The sequence below is a fragment of the Sinocyclocheilus rhinocerous genome, unplaced genomic scaffold (genome assembly GCF_001515625.1).
Source record: "Sinocyclocheilus rhinocerous isolate Xijiao unplaced genomic scaffold, SAMN03320098_v1.1 scaffold1730, whole genome shotgun sequence".
Lineage (NCBI taxonomy): Eukaryota > Metazoa > Chordata > Actinopteri > Cypriniformes > Cyprinidae > Sinocyclocheilus > Sinocyclocheilus rhinocerous.
The window spans coordinates 257,325-264,324 of NW_015634043.1; the positions used below are offsets into that span (position 1 = coordinate 257,325).

The following is a 7,000-nucleotide window of genomic DNA, read 5'->3' on the forward strand; positions in this document are numbered from 1 at the left end:
GGTCCGTTTAGAAACATTGCCGTGTGAAAGCGAACCGCACCAAGAATAAAAAGCAACATTGTAATCATTTTAATCCCTGTTTCGGAACAAAGCAATCGATCTACAGGTGTGAAAGCACCCTTAATTTACCATTATTTATTTTCTTTCTTTTGAACAAAACAATTTCAGAAATGTCATGTTTTAGATTGTAGGTCATCTTGTACCCTGTCAAGGACAAAGCTAACCAGCAAAACTTGATATCAAAAGCATGGGTTTGCACCATATTGTAGTGAGTAGCCTTTCTTGGTATTGCTGTTTCAAATATCCCACCATAATCTGTAGTCTGAGCCTGTCAAGGGCTAATGGCAATGGCAGATACTTTACTAGTTAGTTTCAAGGAAAATCATAACCAGCAAAACTTGATATCAAAAGCATGGGTTTGCACCATATTGTAGTGAGTAGCCTTTCTTGGTATTGCTGTTTCAAATATCCCACCATAATCTGTAGTCTGAGCCTGTCAAGGGCTAATGGCAATGGCAGATCCTTTACTAATTAGTTTCAAGGAAAATCATTTTCTTTTTTTGTTTGCCAAATAACCCTGTGTAAGTGTCCGCCCCCGCAACCCCCGGAAAAAAGTTCAGGCTCAGGATTTTTTTTTTGCTTTAACCCCTGTTTAATATAAACATAAAATTTTTCCTAAATATATACATGCATGTGTGTGTATTTATATTACATAATAAATATACACAGTACACACACGTATATTATGTAAACAAAAACTTTTATTTTGGATGTGATTAATCGCGATTAATTGTTTGACAGCACTAATACATACATATAGATCTATTTAATTTATGTAAACAAAAAGTACATAGTGCTGCTAATTTTATTTGTTGTTTGCTGGTTTTTGACATAAAACTTGGTGAAATTATTTCAGTTTGAGTATGATCAGTTTGTGTACTTTTTTAACTTTCCAGCAAATTTGAACAATACCGTGATAATATTGAAAATTGTGATCATTTTGGTCACTGTAATCGTTATGTAAAATTTTCATACTGCTTCATCTCTAATAATAGGCCATCTTACACCTCTTTGAATAATTTTACATTTTGTGTAATGATGACAGCTAAATTAGCAAATGTTTTTCTTTATTTCCCTAAATAACACATTGGCTGATGCAAAATCGAGCGCATGCCAAACTATAACTAAATATTGTACAGTTTGTTCTTAAGGGGACATCTTCCCCATCTAACCCTATTCCTTGTTTATTACACTAACTACCTCATCTTCCTGTGGCTTGTGATTCATATTGATCTCTAACTATTCTATTATCTATCTTTTATCCTCCTTTTTCCTGAGTAACCGAGGAGCGCCACCATGATGGATTCTAACCTCTGTTTGGATGTGCAAATTAAAATGTTTGTTAATTTGACTAGAAACACTAGAGACCGAAAATGTAAAGTATTTTTCCGTTATGAGGCGGACGAGACTACTGTGTTCAGCAAAAAGGTGGATTGTTCTTACTGAAATGATCTTAGAGGCACTTTTTCAAAAAAAAAAAAATCTCTGTTATTGTAACGGGGCTGATGAGACGTGAGACGTGCGGATCCATGTGCAAGCTTTATTAAAACAGAAGAGGTCAGAAACACAGGCAGGGTCGAACTAACATCATGGTGCCTGAAACAGAGATTCCATTGTTTCAGCATGCACAGTAAGTGAGTGGGGGCTTAAATGTTAATCCATGTTATGTAATGAGAGGCAGGACTTTGTTGTGTTCAACAGCAGTAGAATGTAGAAAAAAGAGCATTATGGTCCTTGTTTGCAGTGCATGTATTATGCAATCTAATTGAAGAACATACTCCGCACAAACAGACATGGTTCCAAATATTGGTTGAAATATTTCAAACATTTTCCATCCTATGATAAATGAAGGGACTGGTATATATGTTGGGTGACTTACAACATAACATGTTATCTACTAACATGTACTTAGTACATTGACAACTGCATTCTATAACAATACTCACACCTGTAAATTTTCAGGTCTTGCTTGTATTTTCAGCAAGGCCCTTCTGTGTGAATGGAGCTGTAATTACCAACTACTGGGCAATGCCAAAGAAAAGGTACTACTGGATTAACCACAGTAATGCTAAATATGATCAATTAATACTGGATAACAAATATTATACTTGACAAATACCCTACAAAAGACTCAAACTCGGGACGCCCGAAGTGCAACGGCACTATACAGTATGTCGGCGCGCTGCCCACGAGGCTACTGGCGCCAACAGATTTCCATAATCTTACATGCAAAATGCTCAACTGGTAGCTGTTGACAGGACTTTCAATTCTCACACTGAAAATTAATGTTTTGCTCTCAGCATGACCTACTGGAGAATGAATTGGAAATGCAAGGTGTTTTTTGCACAACACTACATTACCTCAACAAACACTATGTATAAAGTACACTAGCGTTTCAAACAAATTAAAGTGTAAAATAATTAATATTTAACCTTAGTTAATGCATTAACATGAACAATGAGCAATATTTGTTACAGAAGTTATTTTTTATTCCAAAAAAAACACAACTCTTAATTCATGTTAGCTTGGGTCCATTAAATAATACAGTTACAACTTTTTGATTTCAATAACGTGCTATTAAATGTTGAAATTAACTTTAGAAGAATTGTTCATTGGCAGTTTATGCTTACTAATGAATTAACTAATGTTAACTAATTGAGCAGAACAATAAAGAATCAAAACATTTTCAGACAATATCTAGTGCACGTTGTAGTCTAGATTAAAATGTAAAAAGGTTTGAAAATAAATAGCCTGTTAAGTCTAAGTGCTGCTATGAACTGCTGTTTATGTTATCTTTAAATTGTAGGGTTCATGATGTCACAAACCCAGGAAGAAAATCGTTGTAGTCCCTACCAGCCATTTATTTTATGCCTTAAAAAGCAAATTCCGTAAAATAAAATATCTCCCTTGCATTGAACTTTGAGTGTCGTAACTTTGCAGATGTTTATGCTCAAACAGCAACATTACACAATAACTAAGTTAAAAAAGTGAAATCATATTCAAGAACCCCTTTAAACCCTATTCAGTATCAGAAAGTACTGCAATTTGTAATAAGTAATTATTCAGTATTTTGTAGTGTCCACGATAACAATATCGTATATGTTCATTATTGTGATAATAACGATAGTATTAACGAATACCGGCACATGTCTACTAAATTATGTTAGGTCACCATAACTAACACTTGAGTTATGGTGACCTGATGGGATCAGTATGGATTAATTGTGAAACTGAGTGAGGAATCAGGATTGGGCACCAGTACAGAATCAATTCCAGCACATTCTAGGCCACAAATGAGAGAGCTGACACAGGACTGGACAGGACATTAGCACATATGCTGAATCTCTAAAAAAGGCTAATAACTCCACTATAAGGCTAAATAAGTTGTCATATTTGGATCCCATATTTGATTCCACCACCTTTCCTTAACAAGCCCTTCATATAAAAAAAATGAAAAATTATGTTCAATTCACTTTACTCATGTTTTCATCTTATTGGTTTTCCTACAAATCCCTAACTGCAGGGGTTACTCACTTTTTGAGAAAATAAATGTCATTACTTCCCCAGAAAATACTGCACAAATACTTGTACAAGTAAAACATTTTAGGATCTCTATTTGTAGACATGTATGTATCATTGCAATTCATTTTACTATTAGAATGCAAATATTTTTGGGTCAATGAAATGTCAATGTCCATGATAAAAAAAAATATATATATATATTTTTTTTTAAAGTGAAGAAAAAAATCAGTAGTTTAAAACATAAGTTATTTGAAATGTACACTTTGTACACACATACTTTGTATTTTTAAACATTTTGATTCATTTTGAGTACACAAATGAGGTATACTTACACTACATACAGAAATGCAAGGGAGGGAATAATGATTTTTATTCTTTCTCAAAACATTGAATTTTGACCTCTACTTGGAACAATTAGCTATAAGTGTTTTCTCATATCAACAGTTTTCTGGAACCTTTATAGCAGTAAAAAATGAGTATGGTAGAGTACAGTAATGGAGATATTCCCTTATAGGCTCACTTGACTGCTATGGGAAAACTACCAAAGTTTCCACAGTAGTTTCCAATCCTGGGGGGTATTCCAGAATGCAAGGTTAACTTGCCGTCACTTATACCCTGAAATCTTGGTTGATTAACCCAAACCTTGGTTACTCGAGGAATGCTGATTCCAAAAACACATTCGGGAGTAAGTTCAGTCAACTCAGAGTATGTTCACGGTTAACACACAAGACATTCTCAACAGAGCAACGAATCGACAAGTCATGGAAACAGACGCTAAGAAAAAGCATGCCATACTACTTCTTTATTCTTCTTTTATTCAATGGCCATATACATACATTGCACAACCACCAATTAGGTGGCGATTTGCACAATCTTTTTTCAAATGTTTTGTTTCATCTTTAACCTTTAATCACTGAGAATAAGATTTATATTGTTTGTTTAATGCTGATTAATAAGACATACGATAATGCATTTTTATTATGAAATACATTATAGAAAACATCCTGTTGTAAAAAGAAGAAAAAAGCATTTAAATGCAGATCCATGTGAGATGACAATAAAATAAATAGAATTAATGTATTAGAATAATACATTTTGTTATAATAGTGCTTTATAATTAATATATATTGATACAACTTATATAGATACAACAATTTTACCTTATACTGTATATTACTTATAATAGTACTACAATATTATAGTTTTTTTATACAATATATATATATATATATATACACATACATACATACAGTGGGGAAAATATTTATTTGATCCCCTGCTGATTTTGTAAGTTTGCCCACTTACAAAGAAATGAAGAGTCTGTAATTTTTATGGTAGGTTTATTTTAACGGATAGAGACAGAAAACCAACCAGAAAAAAAACGCATTACATAAAGGTTAGAGATATATAAGTATTTGATCCCCTACCAACCAGCAAGTATTCTGGCTCCCACAGATTGGTTATGTGCCCATGTGGAACACAGATTAGTCCTGTCACTTTAAGAAGTTACTCCTAATGTCAGCTCATTAGAGGTGTATAAAAGACATCTGTCCACACAATATGTATGTTCCATTCCAACCTCTTCCACCACCATGGGCAAGACCAAAGAGCTGTCAAAGTATGTCAGAGACAAGATTGAAGATCTGCACAAGGCTGGAATGGGCTACAAGACCATAAGCAAGAAGCTTGCTGAGAAGGAGACAACTGTTGGTGCGATTATTTGGAAATGGAAGAAATACAAAAAAAACATCAATCGGCCTCAGTCTGGAGCTCCGTGCACGATCTCCCCTCATGGGGTAAGGATGATCATGAGAAAGGTGAGAGATCAGCCCAGAACTACGCGAGAGGAGCTTGTTAATGATCTTAAGGCAGTTGGGACCACTGTCACCAAGCAAAGCATTGGTAACACACTATGCCGCAATGGACTGAAATCCTGCAGTGCCCGCAAGGTCCCCTGCTCAAGAAGGCACATGTACAGACCCGTTTAAAGTTTGCCAATGAACATCTAAATGATTCAGAGAAGGCGTGGGAGAAAATGCTGTGGTCAGATGAGACCAAAATTGAGTTCTTTGGCTTTAACTCGACTCACCGTGTTTGGAGGGAGAGAAATGCTGACTATGACCCCAAGAACACCATCCCTACAGTCAAGCACGGAGGTGGAAATATTATGCTTTGGGGCTGTTTTTCTGCCAAGGGTACAGGACGACTTCACCGCATTGAGGGGCAAATGGACGAGGCCATGAACTGTAAAATCTTGTACAAGAACCTCCTTCCCTCAGCCAGAACACTGAAGATGGGTCATTGATGGGTTTCCAGCATGACAATGACCCAAAACATACCGCCAAGGCAACAAAGGAGTGGCTCAAGAAGAAGCACATTAAGGTCATGGAGTGGCCTAGACAGTCTCCAGACCTCAATCTTATAGAAAACCTTTAATCACTGAGAATAAGATTTATATTGTTTGTTTGATGCTGATTAATATGACATACGATAATGCATTTTTATTATGAAATACATCTGTGGAGGGAGCTGAAACTTTGAGTTGCCAAATGACAGCCAAGAAACCTACGTACATATCTACAAATAGAGATCCTAAAATGTTTTACTTGTACAAGTATTTGTGCAGTACTCATGATTTTCTGGGGAAGTAATGAAATTTATTTTCTCAAAAAGTGAGTAACCCCTGCAGTTAGGGATTTTTAGGAAAACCAATAAGATGAAAACATGAGTAAAGTGAATTGAACATCATTTAAAAAAATTTTATATGAAGGGCTTGTTAACTACAAGAAAAGTCTTACCTCTGTGCTTGCCAACAAGGGTTTCTGCACCAAGTACTAAGTCATGTTTTGCTTGGGGATCAATTACTTATTTCACTCACTGAAATGCAAATCAATTTCTAACCTTTATATAATGTGTTTTTTTCTGGATTTTTTTGGTTGTTTTTCTGTCTCTATATGTTAAAATAAACCTACCATAAAAATTACAGACCCTTCATTTTTTTGTAAGTGGGCAAACTTACAAAATCAGCAGGGGATCAAATAAATATTTTCCCCACTGTATATACATATATAAGGCAAGGGAGGCAGTGTCTCCTCTCCTCAAAAGTGGATGAGAAAATAATCGATATTACAAAAATAAAACAACGCAAATATGACTAAATATGACATTAAAAGTCTAAAAGTCACTCGTTTTTATAAAGTAACACTATCCAACAGCGACACCCGCAGGTAAAGTTAGAGCGGAGGCTTGCCTCCTATCGGTCCATAGACTTTCTACAGAGACCCTAAAGCGTGCCGTGACTTCATGAAATGAAAGATGCATCTTTGTTTCTGTGACAAAGTTTACAGGGCTTTTATGACGATGACCTGAAAATAAGTTGACTATTAAAAAGAACAGCTGAACATCAGTTCACAAATAA

General features: G+C 35.2%; 1 protein-coding gene and 1 long non-coding RNA gene across 7 annotated transcripts in view; one reads left to right on the top strand and one right to left on the bottom strand.

Moving 5' to 3' along the window:
- The window catches only part of LOC107745321 (band 4.1-like protein 1), a 349,703-nt gene that overhangs the window by 202,975 nt on the left and 139,728 nt on the right, over positions 1–7,000 (bottom strand). The gene's annotated exons all lie outside the window — the stretch shown is intronic.
- Positions 1–7,000, top strand: part of LOC107745324 (uncharacterized) — an 18,636-nt gene that overhangs the window by 6,601 nt on the left and 5,035 nt on the right. The window contains exons 2-3 of the long non-coding RNA XR_001640584.1: positions 5,606–5,607; positions 5,965–5,972. This is a non-coding gene — a long non-coding RNA (uncharacterized LOC107745324). The remainder of the gene's footprint in view (positions 1–5,605; positions 5,608–5,964; positions 5,973–7,000) is intronic.